This window comes from Pseudophryne corroboree, chromosome 9, assembly GCF_028390025.1.
Source record: "Pseudophryne corroboree isolate aPseCor3 chromosome 9, aPseCor3.hap2, whole genome shotgun sequence".
In the NCBI taxonomy this organism is placed as follows: Eukaryota; Metazoa; Chordata; class Amphibia; order Anura; family Myobatrachidae; genus Pseudophryne; species Pseudophryne corroboree.
In genome coordinates, this window is record NC_086452.1 from 418856176 (window position 1) to 418869712 (window position 13537).

At 42.4% G+C, this 13537-nt stretch overlaps 1 long non-coding RNA gene across 1 annotated transcript in view; it reads right to left on the reverse strand.

The window, feature by feature from the left end:
* The window catches only part of LOC134957098 (uncharacterized), a 255859-nt gene extending 251087 nt beyond the window's left edge, over positions 1-4772 (reverse strand). Inside the window, exon 1 of the long non-coding RNA XR_010186459.1 lies at positions 4645-4772. This is a non-coding gene — a long non-coding RNA (uncharacterized LOC134957098). The remainder of the gene's footprint in view (positions 1-4644) is intronic.
* Between the last annotated feature and the right edge of the window lie 8765 nt (positions 4773-13537).

Here is a 13537-nt window from a genome sequence, read left to right on the forward strand (position 1 = left end):
CAGTGGTCACTGGTCAGTCACACTGGCAGTGGCACTCTGGCAGCAAAAGTGTGCACTGTTAAATAATATGTACTCCTGCTACTGCTCCCCAGTCTACCCCACAATTAAGCTGTGTGAGCACTGAGCACTCAGCACAGTCAGATATACATAGATGATGCAGCACACTGAGGCTGAGCACAGATATGGTATACTGTTACTGTGTCACTGTGTATCGTTTTTTTTCAGGCAGAGAACGGATTATATAAAATAATAATATAATAAAACTGCACTGGTGGTCACTGGTCAGTCACTAGTAAACTCTGCACTCTCTGAGTACTCCTAAGCTCCAGTAAATCAAGTGTCTCACTCTCACTCTCTCTCTTCTAATCTAAATGGAGAGGACGCCAGCCACGTCCTCTCCCTATGAATCTCAATGCACGTGTGAAAATGGCGGCGACGCGCGGCTCCTTATATAGAATCCGAGTCTCGCGATAGAATCCGAGCCTCGCGAGAATCCTACAGCGGGACGATGGCGTTCGGGCGTGCTCGGGTTAGCCGAGCAAGGCGGGAAGATCCGAGTCTGCCTCGGATCCGTGTAAAAAGGCTGAAGTTCGGGGAGGTTCGGATTCCGAGGAACCGAACCCGCTCATCACTAATAAATATATATATATATATATATATACTGCAGTTATTTATTAAGTGTAATATAACATAAATGATATTATATTCTGTTTCATTCTGCTTGTGGCATGCTGTACTTTCAAGGTTGAGCCTTTAGTTGCTTATATGCCAGTCTATTAGGCTTCGAGAATGTATTGTAGTGTCCCCCCTGCATCTGCCCTTAGGTCCGCAGATCCCTCATTCATCCTTTTGTAGGGATCAGCCCAAAGTCATATATTATTTATTGTATCTGATGCCAGAAAATATGTCTCGGCGGTAAAAAGGTCATTGACAATGTTATGCCTGAAACGCAGAATATCACATCTGTCACAATCTGCCAATAGATGGCAGCATTGCTCTTCCACTGCGTACTCCAACAGCCACCATTCCTGAGTCTGATAGAAGTCACAAAACCTTCATTTTTCACCTACCTGTTTTCAGAAAAGATCTATCACATCTCTTATTTCTGTAATAGAAGTTAGCGTGTAATTCATATTTTCTGCTATCAACATTATTAAATGCTGTGTCGTAAAAATCCTCATTACCTTTCTAAAGAAAGCTCCTGAAACGCCAGCCGTGTGTAGACAATAGATTTCCTACAGTCGATTGTATTTTGGAATTTTAGGATGTAGAGAGAAAGTAAAGCTGCCTTGTTTTCCTTTCTACTGCAAATAATATTTTAATTTACATGTCAAAAATAGCATCACTGGGGATCAATCATCAAGAAATGCGGAAACTTTTTTTGCACCATTTTTTTTCAAAAAGTATCTTTCCATTATGAAATTAGAAGTTTCTAAGTGATGATGTTATTTTACTTTGAAGCAAATGAACTGTGCAAGGAAATATCTATAACGAAAAATCATACCTTATAGGTTTTTGTGAAACAGCATACTCTCTAAAAATATATATATATATTTTTTATCCCTTAACTTTTTTTTAAATCAGTAATTTTTGAGTGGAAATAAAAAAAAAACACTTAATTAGAAAAAAACCTTTCAAAATGACTTTGAAAAGTCTTTTAACTACACGAATGACAACATTAATGTCCTAATTAGGCAAATGGCTCTGTGATTTCTGAGGGGAATAGTCTTCAGAGGTTTAGAACAGTTCCGTTAACGGTTACAATTAAAATCTAAGACAAATGTGCGAAGGGTTTAAAAATAGACCAGAAAGGACACATTACTGGGACATATAGACTGGGCTCGAGTCTCTATTTAATATTACGGTGACACTGGTTCTCACTTTGAAGAAATACTGGGGCTAATTCCAAGTTGATCGCAGCAGGAATTTAGTTAGGAATTGGGCAAAACCATGTGAACTGCAGGGGGGGCAGATTTAACATTTGCAGAGAAAGTTAGATTTGGTGGGTTATTTTATTTCTGTGCAGGGTAAATACTGGCTGCTTTATTTTTACACTGCAATTTAGATTGCAGATTGAACACACCCCACCCAAATCTAACTCTCTCTGCACATGTTAAATCTGCCTCCCCTGCAGTGCACATGGTTTTGCCCAATTGCTAACTAAATTCCTGCTGCGATCAACTTGGAATTACCCCCACTATTTTTGTCGAAAGTGTTCACAAAATATCTTATTATTTATTATTATTCTTTATTATTTTAGTGCCTACGTATTATTCCCCAGTGCTCTTTGGATCTTTATTTCATCTCTAGACGTCCCTGCCCCATTGGAATTTACAGCCTAAGGGGCTGATTTGTAAATCTTTAATAACAATAGGTAATTTGCAGAAAAGTCTTCTCCGTTCCTTTAATTTATTTTTTGAATAATAATAATAATAATAATATTACAATTTTAATAAACATTTTTCTTTTTCTTCTTTTACTTTTAAATAAAAGTCCTATTTAAAAACAAAAAATATATACATTTTTTTTTTTATTATTTTGTTCCCCTAATTAGCGGAACTGACAAAGCCCAAATCTGTTCTCAGTACTAACTCTTGTGGTTAGTATTGGTAGTGGAGGGGGTATTTGGCACTCCAGCAGTGCCGTTGAGACATCCACAGGGCTTGGGTACTAAGGGGGAGTCCCCAAAGACAGGAGGCGTGGCCACCCCACCTCTGGAAAAAAAAACCTATGTAAAATTCTATGTGCTACACCATGAAGCCACTTTGCGCGCTGAAAAGGGGGATATTTGTTCCCATCAGCAGCTGGCCCAGGCCTCCGCCATGACTGAATAATTAGTACCCGCTACCCTCCCCGCTCAGTGCCATGGAACTACAGAGGCGCAGATAGTTCAATGCTAGTAGTATCCATAAGTTCCATTACTCCTGTTTACATACTTTTGCTAGAACAAAAAACACTAGCAAAAGACTGTATTTTGATAGCAGAGGGTAAGTGGCCTTAAGGTTTGTGCATATCTGGTGAATTTTATTTATTTATTATTGCATGTTAGAATGCAAGTCTTGCACATAAACTATACTGCAATTATGAATCTGTTTATTATGCATTTTCTGTGTTTTTTACATGCATTCAATCTTTCTTACCAGCAAAATGCAAGTGGAAACACCTATGTATACATTTCTTAATGCATCTTATTATATTCAGATAAAATGTAAGTTATACTTAAATACAGGGATGGACTGGAGCTCTTATTCAGCCTGGGCATCATAAAAGGGGGAATGGTCATGGCTAAAGCGGACGTGCAACGGGTAAAGGGGGCCTAGCCTCGTGGCACGCCTCAGTGTGTCTGCGGGCGGCCGAGAATAATAAAATATCTATCTAAAATAAGTAAAAGGGACCTCCACAAATACTCTATTGGTGATAGGGATAGAAAAGCAAGACAGTAAGATGGGGGGGGGGGGCGGGAGGGGTGGAGAGTAGAACAGAGAAAAGACAGAGGTGCAACGTTGGGTATGATAACTAATATCCCAGCTACAGATGTGTCCACAGTGCGAAGTACTAGTGTCTATCTATCTACGCATTGGCGTTTCTATCATGAGTGCAATGTGTGCGGTGCACACAGGCCCCTGGGTCCAGGGGGGGCCCACACCACACACACTGCACCCATGTTGTTGATACTTACCGTTCCGGAGTCCCGCGACTAGCGCTACAGCCACTGCATTTGCGGCAATAATCCAACCAAATATGGGCACCACGCATGCGCAGTTCAAGATTTGTCTCCGGACCATGGTGGGCGCCATGTTTCCGGAGACCTGCGCATACGCAGTAGACTCCGGCTCGATGCCTGTGTGCAGACTCCGGGTGGGCCCCCTCCTCTCTTAAAACGCCCCTGTATCTATGATATATTTATGATCTACCTTTCTTATCTTAACCCTAATCTTATCTCTTCACATTCTTATCTTGTCTATCTAACTTATCTATCTATAGATATAACGCTTGGTGTGGTAGGAGTGAGCTGGTGACTGGTGCTGTGGCGGGTTGGGGTGCCGCTATTAATACTGTGTGGGGACTAGGGGTGCGGCAGCTACTAACAGTGTAAGAATGATTGTGGTTGGCTGTCGGGTAAAAAGGGGTAACGCGCTGGCAAACAATGCAAATAGAGTGTCATGGGGAGAGGTGGGAGGTAGATGGGCCGGCTGCTACTACTACTACCACAACAAACACACTGCAAACAGTGTGGCAGGTGGCGGGGAGGGGGAGATGGGCTGGCTGTATCATATACTACTTACTTACTAGATACTAGTATCTACCCTTACCCCCTTCCCTACCCTGAGCACTGCTGGCCCCTAACCTCCATATTCCTCCCAGTACTGCCGCAGCTGCTGTCTACCCTTACCCCCTCCCTACGCCCAGCACTGCCTTCCCCAAATTCCCTCCTCGCCCCCCAGTACTGCCACAACTGTTATTTGCCCTTACCCTCAGCACTACATGTCCCTAGTACGACCCATCCACTATCTACCATTGCCCTCTCTCTAACTCCATATATTTGAAGTATCAATGTGTACCAGTGAAATATTATCACGCCTCTAGAGGTCTAGAACTTTTGTCTAGCCTGAGAGTCATCAGTAATTAATAATCATTAATTACCTGTCCTTGGTTATCTTCTGCTGTGGTTCACCTTTGATCGCTGTCATGAGAAGTTTGGAGTCAAGGTGGCTTCACAATAGACAGCGATGTAGTTTGCTTGATGTTCCCCTCACAAGTTGTTTCATGGAGAAGGCCCACCTGGAAAAAGGATTATATGTTCTTGGTATACATTGATACTTACATTGATACATTGATACTTAGAAAATAATCATGTATTTTCTTGTAATCTCTTTCTTGTTCAAATAGGAGCTGCGCACATTGTATAATTATGAGAAATTGGGCGGAATGTAGTGAAGTCTGAGTGTGAGTCTGAGTTCGGTGGCCATGTGGGAATGCCAGCTGAACTTTGATTTTTTTTTAAAGGAGCAACCAAATTCTTTAATTCTCCTGGGCTCTGACATAAATAGAATATGGAATGGATTCACTGTTTGAGGACCCTTGTACCCAGAGGGCTCAACGGTGAATTCGAACTCAAGTGTTTCCTTATCTAATCTCATTTATCCCCACTGCACTTTAAATGTATGTAATATATGTAATATATGTATATAGTACATATCTTTTCCAGCACTGACACCTTTTTACACATTTGATTAGTACTGTATAACATTGTTAATTTTATGTTTTTAATTATCACTTTATTTGTGGGTTTTTTTACATGTTTTTATGGACTTGATTAATGTGGACCTTTGATCCCTGGATAAATTCTATGAGCTCGCTGTTGTAAAAAGCCTTTCCGGACCTGTATAATGCATTTACTATGGGACCGCCGTTTCAATACGCACTTCTGGTGTTCGGAACACAGATTACTTATTTGTGATGTGCGCAAAGAACGCCTATCAGCGATGTCAGTAGAAACAGGTGTGCTGGCACTATTCAGGGGTATAAATAAGACCATTTGGGTTGATATGATTATACTTCTGATGAAGGACTAAGGGGTCTATTTACTAAGCCTTGGATGGAGATAAAGTCGCTGGAGATTTAGGGGGACATGTACTAAGCAGTGATAAAAGTGGAGAAGTGAGCCAGTGGAGACGTTGCCCATGTCAACCAGCTTCTAACTGTCGTTTTTCAAACCCAGCCTGTGGCATGGCAGTTAGGAGCCGATGGGATGGTATCTCCATAGACTTTATCTCCATCCAAGGCTTAGTAAATAGACCCCTAATAGTCAGTAACGCATTAAGTGTCTCTCCCCACCGCTTTGACTGCAAGGACCTGGCGACGCTGTAACATTCTCTGGATGTGATCCCTCTATCCGATGCACAGTGCAGAAGAGCTGAAGGCCGCTATTGAAGCATCCTGGTCTTCCATAACACGTGCCACAGACTAATAGAATCCATGCCACGCTGCATTGAGGCCATAATTCATTCAAAACGGGCCCAACCCAAGTACTGAGTACATACCGTATGCATGTTTATACTTTTCGGAAGGCCGACATTTCTGTATTTAATATCCTTTTTTTTTTTTTTATGTAATATTCTAATTTTCTGAGATTTGGATTTGGGGTTATTTTAAGATGTAAGCTACAATCATCAAAATTATAACAAATAAAGGATTGAAATATCTCACTTTGCATGTAATGAGTCTGTACAATATATTAGTTTCACCTTTTAAGTTGAATTACTGAAATAAATGAACTTTTTGCACGATATTCTAATTTTCTGAGTTGCACCTGTATGTACCTTTTCACTGCTTTGATCTTCCTGTAAATGTACATCCGACCTCCTTATGTCATATGATTTTTCAATAAGCCCATATATTTATGTTTCACACTAGGGGCTAGATGTGGTTCTGGTATGAATGGTCGACCATGTTAGGGTCGACAGTCATTGGGTCGACCACTATTGGTCGACACTGACATGGTCAACATGGCCAAATAGTTGACACATGAAAATGGACGACGCGGGACAGGTCGGCACATGAAAAGATCGACATGGATTTTTGAACTGTTTTTGGTGTAATTTTTTTCCGTAACATGACCAGGAACCCCAGTTAGTGTACCGCGTCCCCTTGCATGGTGAGCAAGCTGCGGGCAAATAACAAAACGCAAAAACCCGGTCCAATGCACTAAAGGGGATCCATGTTGCGGTCCGCAAAGTTCCCACCATTGACAATAATAAAGGATTGCTATCTTCCATTATAGCCTATGCGGTCCTCCTGATTGACAGGCCAGGAGCGCACAGCCAATCAGGAGAGCACTATGACATATCGCTCCCTGATTGGCTGCAGGGTCCCCAACTGACAGGAGTAACAAAGGGTCCCGGCATGCGGAGAAAGTGGATCCATGTGTAAACCTGTGTGATCTGCTAAGAACACCTCTGCTGACAAAAGTAACATGGTGCATTCCTGTGTAGTCTATGTCTAATGTCAGCATTCAGAATGTAGATATTGATTTTGTTGACACCATAATACCATCATAGTCCGAATGTTAACATGTTCAGAATGACAATGACAATGTCGACAATGACAAAATGTCGACATGCTGAAAAAGTTAACACTATTAATGGAGACAGTGAGGATTCGATGCTCATATTTTAGTCTAACACTAACAATAAATTACAGCCTAACAGTGACCCTAGTTACATCCTGATCCTAACTGCAACCTAACCTTAATCACAGGCTAACCCTCACCCTAATTACAGCCTAGCCCTAATCCTAGTTACAGCCTGACCCTAACTGCAACCTAATGGAATTACAGCCTGACCCTAACCCTAATTAGAGCGTAACCCTAACCCTAATTACAGCTTTATCCTAACTATAACCTTACCCTAACCTTAATTACAGCCTAAATCCAAACCCTAATTACACCCTAACCCTAATTGCAGTCTAATCCTAACCCCATTTACAGCCTAACCCTAATTACAGCCTAACCCTAACCCTAATTATAGTCTAACCATAGCCTAACCCTAACTACAGCCTAACTGTAACCCTAATTATAGCCTAACCCTAATTACAGTCTAACCCTAACAATAAATTGCAGCCTAACCGTGACCCTAGTTACACCCTGACCCTAACTGCAACCTAACCTTATCCTTAATTACAGCCTAACTCCAAAACATAATTACAGCCTGACCCTGTTACCTAACCCTAGTTACAGTCTAACCTTAAATACAGCCTAACCCTAACCTTAATTACAGCCTGACTCCAAACCCTAATTACAGCCTATCCCTTGCCCTAATCACAGCTTAACCCTAACCCTAATTACAGCCTGACCCTAACCCTAACTTTAATTACAGCCTAACCCTAATTGCAGCCTAACCCTAAGCATAATTGCAGCCTAGCCCTAACCCTAGTTATAGCCTAACCCTAATTACAGCCTGACCTTACCTGCCATCTAACCCTAGTTACAGCCTAACCCTAATTACAGCCTAACCATAACCTTAATTACAGCCGAACTTCAAACCCTAATTACAGCCTAACCCTAACCCTAATTGCAGCCTAACCCTAATCCCAATTACAGCCTAACCATAATTTCAGCCTAACCCTAACCCTAATTATAGTCTAACCCTAGCCCTGATTACAGCCTAACCATAACCCTAATTATAGCCTAACCCTAATTACAGTCTAACCCTAACAATAAATTGCAGCCTAACCGTGACCCTAGTTACACCCTGACTCTAACTGCAACCTAACCTTCTCCTTAATTACAGCCTAACTCCAAAACATAATTACAGCCTAACCCTATCCCTAATTACAGCCTGACCCTAACTGCCACCTAACCCTAGTTACAGTCTAACCTTAAATACAGCTTAACCCTAACCTTAATTACAGCCTAAAGGGAGGTACGCATGGAGCGCTGTTCAGCTAATTTCTTACTAGATTGCTTAGAAATTAGCTGAACATCGCTCAGTGTGTAGGGGTGCCGGCGACAGTGATGCACGGTCCCGCGCGTCGTTATCGCCAGTGATAGATTGGCCTGCATGCAGTCACAATCTAGCAGGTCGCTCATTTCACCGCTGGGTGAACTGAGCGGCCCCCAGTGTCCGTCCCCCCCTCGCTCAGCACATCGCGCTGTGCTGAGCGGGGGGAGAGATGTGTGCTGAGCGGTCTGTGCTAGACTGCTCAGCACACATCTCTGGGGAAATCTCGCCATCAGTACAGCCCTTAACTCCAAACCCTAATTACAGCCTAACCCATACCCTAATTACAGCTTAACCCTAACCCTAATTACAGCCTGACCCTAACTGCAACCTAACCCTAACTTTAATTACAGCCTAACCCTAATTTCAGCCTAACCCTAAGCACAATTGCAGCCTAGCCCTAACCCTAGTTACAGCCTAACCCTAATTACAGCCTAACCCTAACCCTAATTACAGCCTGACCCTAACTGCCATCTAATCCTAGTTACAGCCTAACCCTAATTACAGCCTAACCATAACCTTAATTACAGCCAATACCAAACCCTAATTACAGCCTAACTCTAATTGCAGCCTAACTGTAACCCTAGTTACTGCCTGCCCTAACTGCAAACTAACCCTAACTTTAAATACAGACTAACCCTAATTAAAGCCTAACCCTAATTACAGCCTGGCCCTAACCTGAATTACAGCCTAACTCCAAGACCTAATTACAGCCTAACCCTAAACCTAATTATAGCCTAACCGGGACCCTAGATTACAGCCTAACCCTAACCCTAATTACAGCCTAAACCTAATTACAGCCTAACTTAAAACCCTAATTACAGCCTAACCCTAATTACAGCCTGAACCTAATTTCAGCCTAACTCCAAACCCTAATTACAGCCTAACTCTAATTTCATGTGTTGACGTTCATAACGCTAGCATTTTGCACATGTCTGTATTTTGCTTAAGACATCTGCCCCATGGTGAGCTTCTGCTGGCAGCCTCAGGGGCCACGCCTACTTTTATCAGAAAATATAAATGACCGAACACAGGCATTTCCCAAAGGAGGAAAAAATATATAATTAAATTTAAAAGAAGGAGAGAAAAAAAGCATTGGATGAAGTCCAGATAAAGGGCAGATATTTCCAGACATCGGTTATTCAACAGCAATGGAATGGCTGACAGCGTTATTATCACAGGGCTTCCTCTGGTATTGTTTTACAAATTAATATTAGTAAATTCAGGCAGATCGTTTTTCCCATTAACAAGTATTGGATAGGTTATTTGGTTTCTGAAAAAAAATGCTAATTCAAGGACTTGGAGAATTTTGTGAAAACGGGTGTAAAAAATATTATTTTGGTAAAAATGATTTTGATAAATTTGCCCGTATGTGGTGAATTCTGCAGATTCTTTAACACCTATTCTCAAAGTTAATTTAAAAATAAACCTTTAGCTGTGCTTCTCCTGAAATAAATTCTTCCTTTTATGTGAGCTTTCTTCTTGTATCTCTGTAAATTGCCCAGAGGTTCCTCAAACAATCCTGTCCTTGTGCCAGATTCATGTCTCCTTTGGGCAATGCAGATTTTTTTTTTTTTTTTTACTTACTGTAGGCCAGTGGTTCTCAAACTTTTTTGAATCATGGCCCTAGAGTATCGGAATTTTTTTCACGACACCCCTAGGCCAAAAGTTTCTTATTGAGCAATTTAGAAAGAAATATTAAATTAAGTAAATTGTGTTTACATGTCATCCTTATGTTTAATTGTATGTTGAGGGACAGGATTTGCTTCTATTTGTCCACATATTTTATGATTGGCAGCCACCAGCACTGGCTTTGCCTATTACATTAGCCATAAATAATTTTACTTGGTCCTGGACCAGGGTGCCACGGCACAGTTTGAGAACCACTGACTTAGACGTTTATCAAAGGGGTTTTTATTTGATTACTACAGGGTGATTCAAAAGTCGCAGTACACCCTTTTGTTTCAAAAACTGTACAGTAAATGGGAATCTGAATACTCCAGTAAGGTATGGGTGAGGTGAGCTATCTTTTAGGGTATGTACCAAACATGGGCGCCATCTTGAAATTGGCCATCTTGAATCTCAGTCAGTTTTTTCAAACGGAAAAAGGGTCGTGTAACATGTCAAACATCATTAGAATTTGCTGAAAAGTTTATTGCTGCAAACAGATTTGAAATAGCAGTTATGGTTTAAAAGTTACAACACTTTTTTTGTTGGAATTACAGGCTTAACTGTTCTCCATAAAGGACAGTCATTTAATGTGTGGGCGTTGTGCTGCATTGTGGGCTCTTCAGGAAGGATGCTAAAACCATTGTTGAGGTTGTCTTGTCAGTAGCACTTTTTGGACGATCACTTCGTGACTTGTTAGCCACAGTCCCAGTTTCTTGGAATTTGGGAATTAAGCACCTGACAGTGTTATGTGAAATTGGAGGTCCATCTGGGTGCCGGTTGTTAAAATCTGCAGCTATGACACAGAAACTTCATTCTCCAGACATCAAAATGACCTCAATTCTCTCCTCTTTTGTTAAAGCCATCTTCCGTTACATGCAACAAAAAACCATTATGCCCAATTACAGTTCTGCCTGAACTTTTTTCTTAAGGATATCCGGAAAATCCAACGCTGATCGCAGATTCTTAGCAGGACCTTGCCTAACCAACCCAGAAATTGGCAATGTAAACCCCACGGAAAAACCTGAACCCAAAAACTCTGCATCCGCCTGAGATGGGTATGCCTGTAACCAAGTAAGCAGGGCAGTTAATCTAATTGGGGTGGAAACTCTATCCAACAATGGGGACCGCAGGACCACGACCTTGCCTCGCCGTGGATGTGGCTCCACCTCCCCCACCAATGGGCTTGGGACAGTCCTTAATGTCATGGCCACTCCCACATCTAATGCAGGGGTGCTGAAAATGACACTTCCCCCCCAAAGTGCACTGCCCAATATTAAAGGCAAAGCACTTACTGTGACCAACCCTTGAGGATCCTGATCGGTTCCCATAGGGCCGATTCACAGACTGTTTCGACTAGATCTTAGCATCCCCTTCGCTAGACGCACCCGCAGCCTGAGTGATTTCAACATATAACTCCACGTCCTTCTTACCAAATTCATAAATCTCCCGACTGTGCTCCTTGTGCCTGAAATCCTCATCATATTCTCGCCAAGCGAAACCTTTGTATGAGGAAAACAGGTGATGTATAAAGTACTGGTAATGTACCAAATTCATAGCCTCGTCTGGCCGCGTCTCCAAGTAACAGGCCAAAAACATTAACATGCCCTGCACCCAATTATGATAGGACCTAAAGGAATCCTCGCTACCTGTGCCTTTCTAGCTGCCAGCAACGCTTTCCTATCGTCGCTTGTGAGGGCAAAGATAATGTTATAACGCCCCTTCCTTATCCTATCTCCAGACCATGCTGCACAGCCGTTTTCGCGCAGGTAACAGTGTCCGACTCAACAGACACCTGGGAAGAGTCGGAGGTGGGAGACCTGCAAGACCATCGCCTCCTCTTCTTAACCTTGTATACCCCGTTGTCAGAAGAAGACCTATCCTCCAACGACGTGGAAGTCAAGGAAGAATCTGACACCATATGCCTGCGTCTCTTCTTGTGACGCCTACCAGACCCTTTGCCCCGTGAACCACAATGTAGTGTGGAATAGGCCTGTCTCCCAGAGGACACCCCACTACCACTACTAGCAGAATCCGAATTGACCCAATCGGGATCAGAGGAAGACTCCCAGACCGACCAGCCGCAAAACCGCAACCGAGCTCGCTACCGTGTCTCTGACCAGCCGATGTTCTTTCCATCTCTCCGGTAGCTGCGACAGCTGAGGAAACAAAAGACATATCTTCCCCATCTGCAACGTTATTCCCAGGAGCAAACCTGGCAGACCGTTTTTGCGTGGCAGCAACACCAGCTGAGAAATACTCGCGGTCAAGGACGCTAAGTTTGCCAGACTTTATGTTACTGTACAGTACTGTATATTTTCTTGATCTTGAGCTCACTTGTGTTGCACCATGATGCTTTCGACAAATGTCCAGTCTGGGCTTGGATGTAGGAGTTTGATACACAAACACCTCTTACCAGGTGAACCTTGCTTGGTTGAGCTGTCATTATTTTCCTGCTGACAACCCTCCCTGGAGATCGACACTGAGTGAAAGAGTGGCCTTGCCAGACAATATCTCCAGTATTTTCTGGTGATGTATACCTCCGACTGAGGTCAGCTGGTTGATTGCCTAGTCAGGTGTCCTCTAGGAATGGTTAAAGGTGGTAGCCAATTTTCAAGTAAAACTAGTGAAGTCTACAGATGACATCTCTCAGCCTGTCTAAAGAGGAGCCACAGGGATGGAGGGCCAATGGGCCCTGTCGAAAGTTATTTTGTCATTTGGGTCATTACCACAGATCTCATGGAAATTTTCATCATGGTATCAATGAGATTAGAAGGTTTGACGTCTTCAGGTAGGCATCTGACACAGATATAATTTAGTCTCCCTCTGTTATCGAGATCGTCCATCCTAGTCTTCAGAGATTGTATTTCAGCAGATTGAATGGATACAGTATCCATCTGAAGATTCTTGATTCTCTTCCAGAGATGTAAGGCGGTCTGAGAGTAGAGGTAAGTTGTGTTTAACAGATACCTCTTGTCTAATGGTATTTTGTAGATCTTGTTTAGTCTGCCAAGTTTTAATATAGGTTAGAATCTCTGTCAACTCAGTGCTTACTTTGGAAGAAGAATGCAGGGACCGGTCTCCCAAGGATTAAAGGCTTGGAGGATTAGATGGAGCAGGAGAGAATCAAAGGTGTCATGAGCAGATACCTGGTTAGGGGGAGTCAGTAAAAGGAAAGGTCTCATGTCCGGTTGGGATGTTTTTAGCTTCTAGGACGAGAGTTGTCTTTTTTATGTGTAGGCTTCCTGGACTTGCCCATGTTTCAGAAGAAGTAGCCAAGAAAAGAAACAATTAATGGGCTAGTTGGGAGTGTGGTACTGTTAAGATGTCACATGTAGGGCATTCAGATGAGCGGAGTTAGTGGTCAC